A 9,395-nucleotide genomic window follows, 5' to 3' on the forward strand; every position below is an offset into this window, starting at 1 on the left:
AACCTGCCTGCCAGAATGCTGGTGCCCCGCTTATTAAGGTGCAACCCGTCCCTTTTGTACAATTCATCCTTACCCCGAAACATACCCCAGTGGTCCAAGAATGTAAATCCTTGCTTCCTGCACCAGTTCCTCAGCCACACATTCAGATCCATTATCTCCCTGTTCTTGCCCACTTCAGCACGAGGAACTGGAAGCGAACCGGAGATAACCACCCTGGAAGTCGGGCTTTTCAGTCTTCTTCCGAGTTCTCTGAAGTCACGCTGTAAAATGTCTTTCCTCTTCTTCCCCACGTCATTTGTGCCGACATGCACCACCACTTCCGGGTGTTCACCTTCACTCTTGAGGATTCCCTGCAATCGGTCCGTGACATCCTGGATCCCAGCACCAGGATTACCTTCATGATTTTATAGGTTCCATGGATAGTTGTCAACACTCAAGGGTATTTTACTCAAACTTGATTAACTGTGGAAAATTAGCATTGGTAAGTGAAGTGTATGTTTTTGTTAAATGTTCAATTCCATGTACCACCAACAATACATCAAACTTCACGGGGGCTAAGCCTATCAAAGAAACAAATTACATTACACTAAATCTCTGATGTAACATCTAAACTTAAAATTGATGACACAACAAATCCGACTCTGAAATTAATGTCACCAAAAGTCTGAGGTACATTTGATACCATTAAATTATAATGGGGTATAGATAATATATGAAATGCAACAGCTAGTAACTTCTGTAGGAATTAGCTACCCATTGACTTCCCAAACATATTGTTCAGGATGGTGTAATTTTCTGTTCCACTAAATGGAATTTAAAAACCGTTCAATGCAAACGAATGATTTTGCATTTATGTAGCAAAATCCACAATCTCAATGTATCCTCATATGTGTTACCTCCAACGAAAGCATAGCATGACAATTGAACCCCTATAAGTGGAAGAGCTTGGAAGTAAGTAGCGGTTATAATTGATACAATCTTTTGTGCACTGCAGGTCCAGTAATATCCTTTTGAATTCTGCATGATCGAATAGATTGCAATGAATGCAGAAAGAACTAGGAATGGGTGTATTGATATTTTCACCATATTAGTCACGCATTAAGAAAATCACTAATGCGTGTTTGGAATTTCCAAGATGCCTGTAGTGGAACCAAAATTTCCGGAGTGGAACTAAGATTTTCAGAGTGGAACCAAGACTTTCAGAGTGAAACCAAGATTTCCAGAGTGGAACCAAAATTTCTGGAGTGGAACCAAGCAGCTCTTGATTTATGCTGTTAGAGCTCTAACAATAACTGTTGCCACTTCAGGGCTGTTTATGTGAGCCTCTCTCAGACAGGTTACTTCTGCATGTTGATTGAATAGGAAACTTTGTGGAGATATTGATATAATTTGTGTTAACTTCATGAATTTCTTTCTGACTTCCTTTTCTCTGCATCTTGCCCTTGCTTGTGGCAGTTTGCACCGCCGCATGGTTACAGAATCATTCTGTGTAACCAGAGAAAAGAAACAAACACAGCAGCAAAATATCTCAGGAACAATGTTAAATTGTCTCACTTACATCTGCAGCTGACAGGAAAAAGGTCCAGTTCACAGGAGGTCAATGCATAGGCTTTAAAGAAGGATGAATTTCATTGATATATATGAAAGTTTGTATCTGAAGATGTTTAGTGTACAATGGACAAAGGTATCATGGACTTGCTGTATCTTGGAACAATACAAAATATAATTTAAAAATTGCAGATGCTGAAAATCTGAACGAAAAACAAAGATGTGCCATATTAGGTCATCCAGTCTCAACCAATCAGAGATATACCCCTTGTACTACCCATTCCTCTCCATTACCATCTCTGCTACCTCTGTTGACATATTTCTTGCTGAGATCTGATATAGCCCCTCAGATCAGAAACATTAGCTGTTTTTCTTTACATGGATGCTGCCTGACATTCTGTTTCCAGTATTTTCTGTTTTAACTCTTGGGAAAAAAACCACCAGATGTCTTCTGGACCTTAAGGACTTTCCCACCACAGGCTATTATTAAAGGTATTATTGTTTTCCACTTCACAGCCAGGAGATCCATCCATATCACCACCAACAACAGGCAGGATTTCATCGATAGTCACAGGCATCACACAGAAAACCCCTCCCATCTTTTCCAGAGCAGGCAACAGCATCAGCTTGGCTGAGAATCTTTAGACATTTGTCTTGCTTCCACTAATTAAGCATGAAATTGGCTGCATGCACATTTTCAAGGCATCTCCTGATAACTCAGGTTGTTCAACAAGATCAGAGGCTTTCATTATTTACAAGACTTGCTAGAATATCTGTCTTCACATCAGCAAAATTTCAAGGCAGCTACCATGATGCCATGGTCCTGCAGCAATTAACCCTCCCTCATTCTTTTACTCATTTAAGTAAACTTAAGGAACTGACTGAAAATCATTGAGATAAACAAAACAGTTGTTGAAAGTCCGAAACAAAATCAGAAAGTGAAAAACAAAACATTCAACAGGCCGGGTAGGATCTGTGAAAAGAGAACAAAAAAAAAGGGTTGAAGTCTGAGACCCTGAAGAGAACTGGGAAAGAGAGAAAACAAGTTAGTTATAAAAGGAGATGCCTGGAGAGTAAGAATACTCTCTTTAAACATGACTGATGTTGACTGGAGGAACCCAAGCAACACGGCTCAGAGGTGAAACCAAAAGCACTGGTCAATAAAGTTACACACATCAAAGTTGCTGGTGAACGCAGTTAGTCCTGACGAAGGGTCTCGGCCTGAAACGTCGACTGCACCTCTTCCTACAGATGCTGCCTGGCCTGCTGCGTTCACCAGCAACTTTGATGTGTGTTGCTTGAATTTCCAGCATCTGCAGAATTCCTGTTGTTTGCGGTCAATAAAGTTATCTCTTTGAGGTCAGAATATGGATACATATACCCGCATACCCTGACTTCCTGGCCTCTCACAGGCACAGTCCGGTGAGGTCATTAAAACTGTGTGGTATTAAGTATCACATACAAAATGCTGGAGGAACTCAGCAGACCAGGCAACATCTATAGAAAAGAGTACAGTTGATGTTTCAAGCCCTTTTATCATTAGACCTTTGCCTCTTCCACCTCTTACCTTCCAGCTTCTCACATCATTACCTTTCCCCCACTCTCCCACTCCTCTGTCTCTTGCCAGCTCATGCTGCTCCCCCTCTTCCCACTCCTTTACTTTGACTTCTGGACTCTTCCACTCCTGTCCTGATGAAGGATCTTAGCTCAAAATGCTGACCATTCATTTTCCTCCTTAGATGCTGCCTGATCTGCTGAGTTCCTCTCATGTTAAGTGAGTATTGCTCCAGATTTCCAGTGTCTCCATTTTCTCTTGTGTATACCTAAATATAACAAATGATCTTTTTTCTTTACACCACATGGGTTAGAAAGAAAATAAGGATTTGGATGTTGGTCATGTTCCTGATTCATCCATGGAACTCCATGTGGGGGAACAGCTGTCAACCGTGAAGACCATATTATTAGAATTAACTAGAGAAGCCAAATCAACAGAACCAAATTGCAATGCTGCATTTGTATCAGATTTCACAAAAGCTTCATTTTGCACAGATGACAGATGGCTCGGGCAGCTGTACAAGGCAGAAAAATTACCCATTTTTAAAAGAATGGAATATCTTCTAAGCTATCCTCACGCTAAATAAAGCCATGTATATCTCCGGAGTTAACAGATAAATAAAAAATTGCTAAGTTATCAGTTGAACAATATGTGAGGACAAATTATACTGAGACAGATGATGCTGAGGTAACTCAAAGGGCTGAATCAAAAGTTGAAGGCATCAAGAAAGCTTTAGATTGATTGTTCTGACCAAAATTAATGTATCTCAAAATACGTTAGTGCATTGTCTTGATTACATACAGTACATTGGAAGATGCTCAAGGAAGCAAATGCTGTTCTTTACAAGCTGTTTGCTTGTGCAGTATTCAGTTAGGCTTTCAGGTGTGTGGATTCTTAAGTTAGAATCCCCTATTATTGTGAGATTGTGAAAACTTAAGTTTGAATGATTTTAATGAGGCAGATCTATAATGAAGATTGATTTAATTGAATGTGAATAAATGCTACAGCACAGAAACGAAAACAGAAAATGGAAGACATAGAGTTCCATTATAGAAAAATACAGCATGGAAAATCATAGAAAAGTACAGCGCAGAAACAGGCCTTTCAATCTAGTCCATGCTGAAACCATTTAAACCTCTGACTCCCATTGACCTGAGCCAAGACCATAGCCCTCCATATCCCTACTATCCAGGCACATATCCAAATTTCTCTTAAAAGTTGAAATCAAACTTGCATGCACCACTTGTGCTGGTAGCTCATTCCACACTTTCATGACCATCTGAGTGAAGAAGCTGCCCTTTTACCTTTAATCCTTGACTTCTGGTTGTGGTCCCAAGAACCTCAGTGGAAAAAGCCTGCTTGCATTTACCCTATCTATACCCCTCATAATTTTGTATACCTCTGTCAAAGCTCCATCATTCTTCTACATTCCAAGGCATAAAGTCCTAACCTGTTCAATCTTTCCTTACAGCTCAGGTCCTCCAGACCCAGCAACATCCTTGTAAATTTTCTCTGCACACTTTCGAAATTATTTTCATCTTCCCTGTAGGTAGCTGACCAAACGTACATACAATAGTCCAAGCTAGAGCTCGCCAGTGTCTTATAGAACTTCTACATAACATTCCATCTCCTGTACTCAGTACTTTGATCTAGGAAGGTCCTTGTGCTAAAAGTTTTCTTTACGACCTTATCTGCCTGTGGGATACCATTTTCAATGAATCTATATTTCCAGATCCCTTGGTTCTACCACACCCCTCAGTGTCCTGCCATGCACTGTGTAAGATCTGCCCTGGTTGGTCCTACATAAGTGCAACACCTTGCCCTTGTCTGAATTAAATTCCATCTGTCATTTTTCAACCCATTTTTCAAGTTGATCCAGATCCCTCTGCAAGCCATGATAGCCTTCCTTACTGTCCATTACACCCAGAGTCCTGGTGTCACCTGCAAATTTTCTGATCCAGATAATCACATTGTCATCCAGATTGTTGATACAGATGACAATCATCAACGAGCCAGCGGCAGTCCCTGTGGCACACCACCAGTCACAGGCCTCCAGTCGGAGAGGCGACCATTTACTACCACTACACGAGGAAATCTGCAGATGCTGAAAATTCAAGCAACACTCATAAAAAATCCTGGTAGAATGCAGCAGGCCAGGCAGCATCTATAGGAAGAAGTACAGTCGACGTTTCGGGCCAAGGCCCTTCGTCAAGACTAACTGAAAGAAGAGATAGTAAGAGATTTGACACTGGGAGGGGGAGGGGGAGATCCGAAATGATAAGAGAAGACAGGAGGGGGAGGGATGGAGCTAAGAGTTGCAAAGTTGAATGGCAAAAGGGATATGAGGCTGGAGAAGGGAGAGGATCATGGGACAGGAGGCCTAGGGAGAAAGAAAGGGGTAGGGGAGCCCAGAGGGTGTGCAAGGAGTATAGTGAGAGGGACAGAGGGAGAAAAAAGAGAAAGAGAGAAAAAAAAGGATAATAAATAAATAAATAAGGGATGTGGTACGAAGAGGTGGTGGGGCATTAATGGAAGTTAGAGAAGTCGATGTTCATGCCATCATGTTGAACCCGAGGCATCCGGTGCTCCCGAAGCGGCTTGCTATATATTGGCGAGACCCGACGCAGGCTCAGAGACCGTTTCGCTGAACACCTACGCTCTGTCCGCCAGAAAAAGCAGGATCTCCTTGTGGCCACACATTTTAATTCCATGTCCCATTCTCGTTCTGATATGTCTATCCATGGCCTCCTCTACTGTCAAGATGAAGTCACACTCAGGTTGGAGGAACAACACCTTATATTCCGTCTGGGTAGCCTCCAACCTGATGGCATGAACATTGACTTCTCTAACTTCCATTAATGCCCCACCTCCCCTTCATACCCTATCCCTTATTTATCTAACTATCTATCTATCTATCTATCTATCTATCTATCCATCCATCTATCCATCTCTCTATTTATTTGTTTGTTTATTTATTTATTTATTTGTTTATTCATTTGTTTATTTATTTATTTATTATCATTTTATTTTCTCTCTCTCTTTTTTCTCCCTCTGTCTCTCTCACTATAACTCCTTGCCCATCCTCTGGGCTCCCCACCCCCTTTCTTTCTCCCTAGGCCTCCCGTACTATGATCCTCTCCCTTCTCCAGCCTCGTATCCCTTTTGCCAATCAACTTTCCAGCTCTTAGCTCCATCCCTCCACCTCTTTCTCCTCCTATCATTTTGGATCTTCCCCTCCCCCTCCTACTTTCAAAGCTCTTACTACCGCTTCTTTTATTTAGTCCTGCTGAAGGGTCTCGGCCAGAAATGTCGACTGTATTTCTTCCTATAGATGCTGCCTGGATCCACCAGCATTCCACTATTCCACCAGCATTTTTTATATGTGCTGTATTTACTACCACTCTTTGGCTTCTCCTACAAAACTATTGTCTAATCCAATTTATTATCTCATCTTGAATGCCGAGCAACTCAACTTACCTGGCCAACATCCCTTGCAGGACCTTGTCAAATGTTTTGCTAAAATCCATGTAGTCAACATCCACTGTCTTGTCTTCATCTATTTTCCTGGTAACTTCCTTGAAAAACTCGTAAGATTGGTTAGAAATGATCTACCATGCACAAAGCCATGCTGACTATTCTTAATCAGTCCACGTCTATTGAAATGCTTATATAATATGTGCAGTCCCTTGGAATACCTTCCAATAACTTTCCTGATGTCAGACTCACCAGCCTATGTTTAGAGCCTTTCAGGAACAATGGATAAAATTGGCTATCCTCCAATCCTCTGCTACCTCATCTGTCACTAAGGACATTTTAAATACCTTTGCTAGGACCCCTACAATTTCAGAACTTGCTTCCTGTAGAGTTCAAGGGAACACCTTGTCAGGCCCTGGGGATTTATCCACTGTGATTTGCTTCAGGACAGCAAACACCTCCTCCTTTCTAATCTGCATAGGATCCCTGAAGTTGGTGCTGCTTTTCCTCACTTCTATAAACTCTGTGTCCATCTCCTGAGCAAATACCGATAAATAAAATTATTTAAGATCTCCCCCAGCTGTTTTGGCTTCACACTTGGGATTATCATTCTGATCTTCCAGAGGACCAATTTTGTCCCTTGCAATCCTTTTGTGCAATCCTTTTGTTCTTAACATAGCTGTCGAATCCCTTAGGATTCTCGATCACCTTGTCTCCTAGGGCAACTTCATGGTTTCATTTAGTCCTCCAGATTTCTTTCTTAAGTGTTCTCTGGCATTTCTTACATTCCATAAGCTCCTCATTTGTTTCTTCCTGTCTATACCGTCTAAGCACCTCCTTTTTTTCTCTTAACCAGGGACTCAATATCTCTTGAAAAGCAGGGTTCCCTACTTTTGTTATCTTTACCTTTTATTCTGACAAGCTTTGTTCTCTCAAAATGTCACTTTTGAAGGCCTCCCACTTACCAAGCACACCATGCCAGAAAACAGCCTGTCCCAGTTTACACTTGTCAGACCATTTCTGATACCATTAAAATTTATCATTCTCCAATTTAGGATTTCAACCTGCAGACCAGATCGATTCTTTTTTCCACATTTACTTTGAAATGAATGGCATTATGATCACTAAATGCAAAGTGTACCCCTGCACAAACTTTTGTCACCGGCCCCATCTTGTTACTTCTACGTACTGATGAAAGAAACTTCCCTGAGCACAGTTGGTAAACTCCATCCCATCTAGTCCTTTTACAGTATGACATTCCCAGTCAATATGTCAGAAGTTAAAATCACCTACTATTACAACCTTATGTTTCTCCCAACAGTCTATGATCTCTCTACAAATTTGGTCCTTTAAGTCCTGCGGACTATTGGGTGGTCTATAATAATATAGCACCATTAATGCGATCATACCTTATTGATTTCTCAGTTCCGCCCATAATGCCTCACTAGATGAGGTCTTCAGTCTGTCCTGATGGAGCACTGCTGTGACAATTTCCCTGTCTGGTAATGCCAGACCTCCCCCTGTAATCCCTCCCACTCTGTCAAAGTCAAAGTAAAATTGATTATCAGAATACATACATGTCACCACATACAACCCTGAGATTCTTTTTCCTGTGGGCATACTCAGCAAACCTATAGAAGAGTAAATGCAAACAGGATCAATGAAGGAGCAAGAGTATAGAAGACAACAAACTGTGCAAATGCAAATATAAATAAATGGCAATAAATAATGAAGATCAAGTGAGATCATTAGTTGTGGGAACACCAGAAATAGAATGAATGTAGTTATCCTCTTTTGTTCGAGATCCTGATGGTTGAGGGGTAGTAACTGTTCCTGAACCTGCTGGTGTGCGTCCTGAAGCACTTGTGCACTCTACCTGATCACAGCACCTGCCTGTCGTCACACCTAAAACAAAGGAACCCCAGCATATTGAGGTGCCAGTCGACCCCCTCCTGCAACCAAGTCTCGCTGATGTCTACGATATCATAATTCCAGGTGTTGATTCACACCCTCTCATCTGCCTTACCTATGAGATTTCTTGCATTGAAATATATGCAGTTCAAAGACACTAGTCCCACCATGTTCAACCTTTTGATTCCTGACTTTGTCTGAGGTCTTACCGAGAACTGTCTCCACAATCCCTCCACTAACTGTTCTGGCACTCTCATCCTCATCCCCCTGCAACTCAAATCCCACTGTGCAGCAATTAGCAAACCTTCCTGCTAGAATATTAGTGTCCGTCCAGTTCAGGAGCAAACCGTCTCCTCTGTACAGGTCCCACCTCCCTGGAAGACAGCCAGAACTCTTCTGCTTTTTCTCCTACTCTAACACCTTAGCAAAAAGTTAAATTGTATAATCCTCCTGCTTCTGGCCTCACTAGCACCTGGCATGGGTAGCAATCCTGAGATCACAATCCTGGAGGTCCTGACCTTCAACTTAGTAAATAACTCCCTGACCTTCCTTGGCAGAAAATTGTCAGTCTTCCTACCATTATCATTGATACCTACTTCTGGCCGTTCACCCTCCCACTTAAAAATGCTGAGGATTCTATCTCAGATGTCCCGCATCCTGGCACTTGGGAGGCGACTTACCAGCCAGGAACTTCATTCTCGTTTTTCCAACTAACGAAGCTCAGCTTACCCCTAGTCCCCATCAGCAGGTCAGGTAACATCTGTCGATGTTTCAGGTCTTTGACCCTGAAGCTGATGGTTCTGAGGAAGGTTCACATGACTGAAACATTGACTGTTTCTCTTTCCACACATGGTCTCATATATTGATTTTGACCAGCACTTTCTACCTTTTTTTTTCCATCCTTCCA

The sequence above is a fragment of the Mobula birostris genome, chromosome 3 (genome assembly GCF_030028105.1).
Source record: "Mobula birostris isolate sMobBir1 chromosome 3, sMobBir1.hap1, whole genome shotgun sequence".
Taxonomy (NCBI): Eukaryota; Metazoa; Chordata; class Chondrichthyes; order Myliobatiformes; family Myliobatidae; genus Mobula; species Mobula birostris.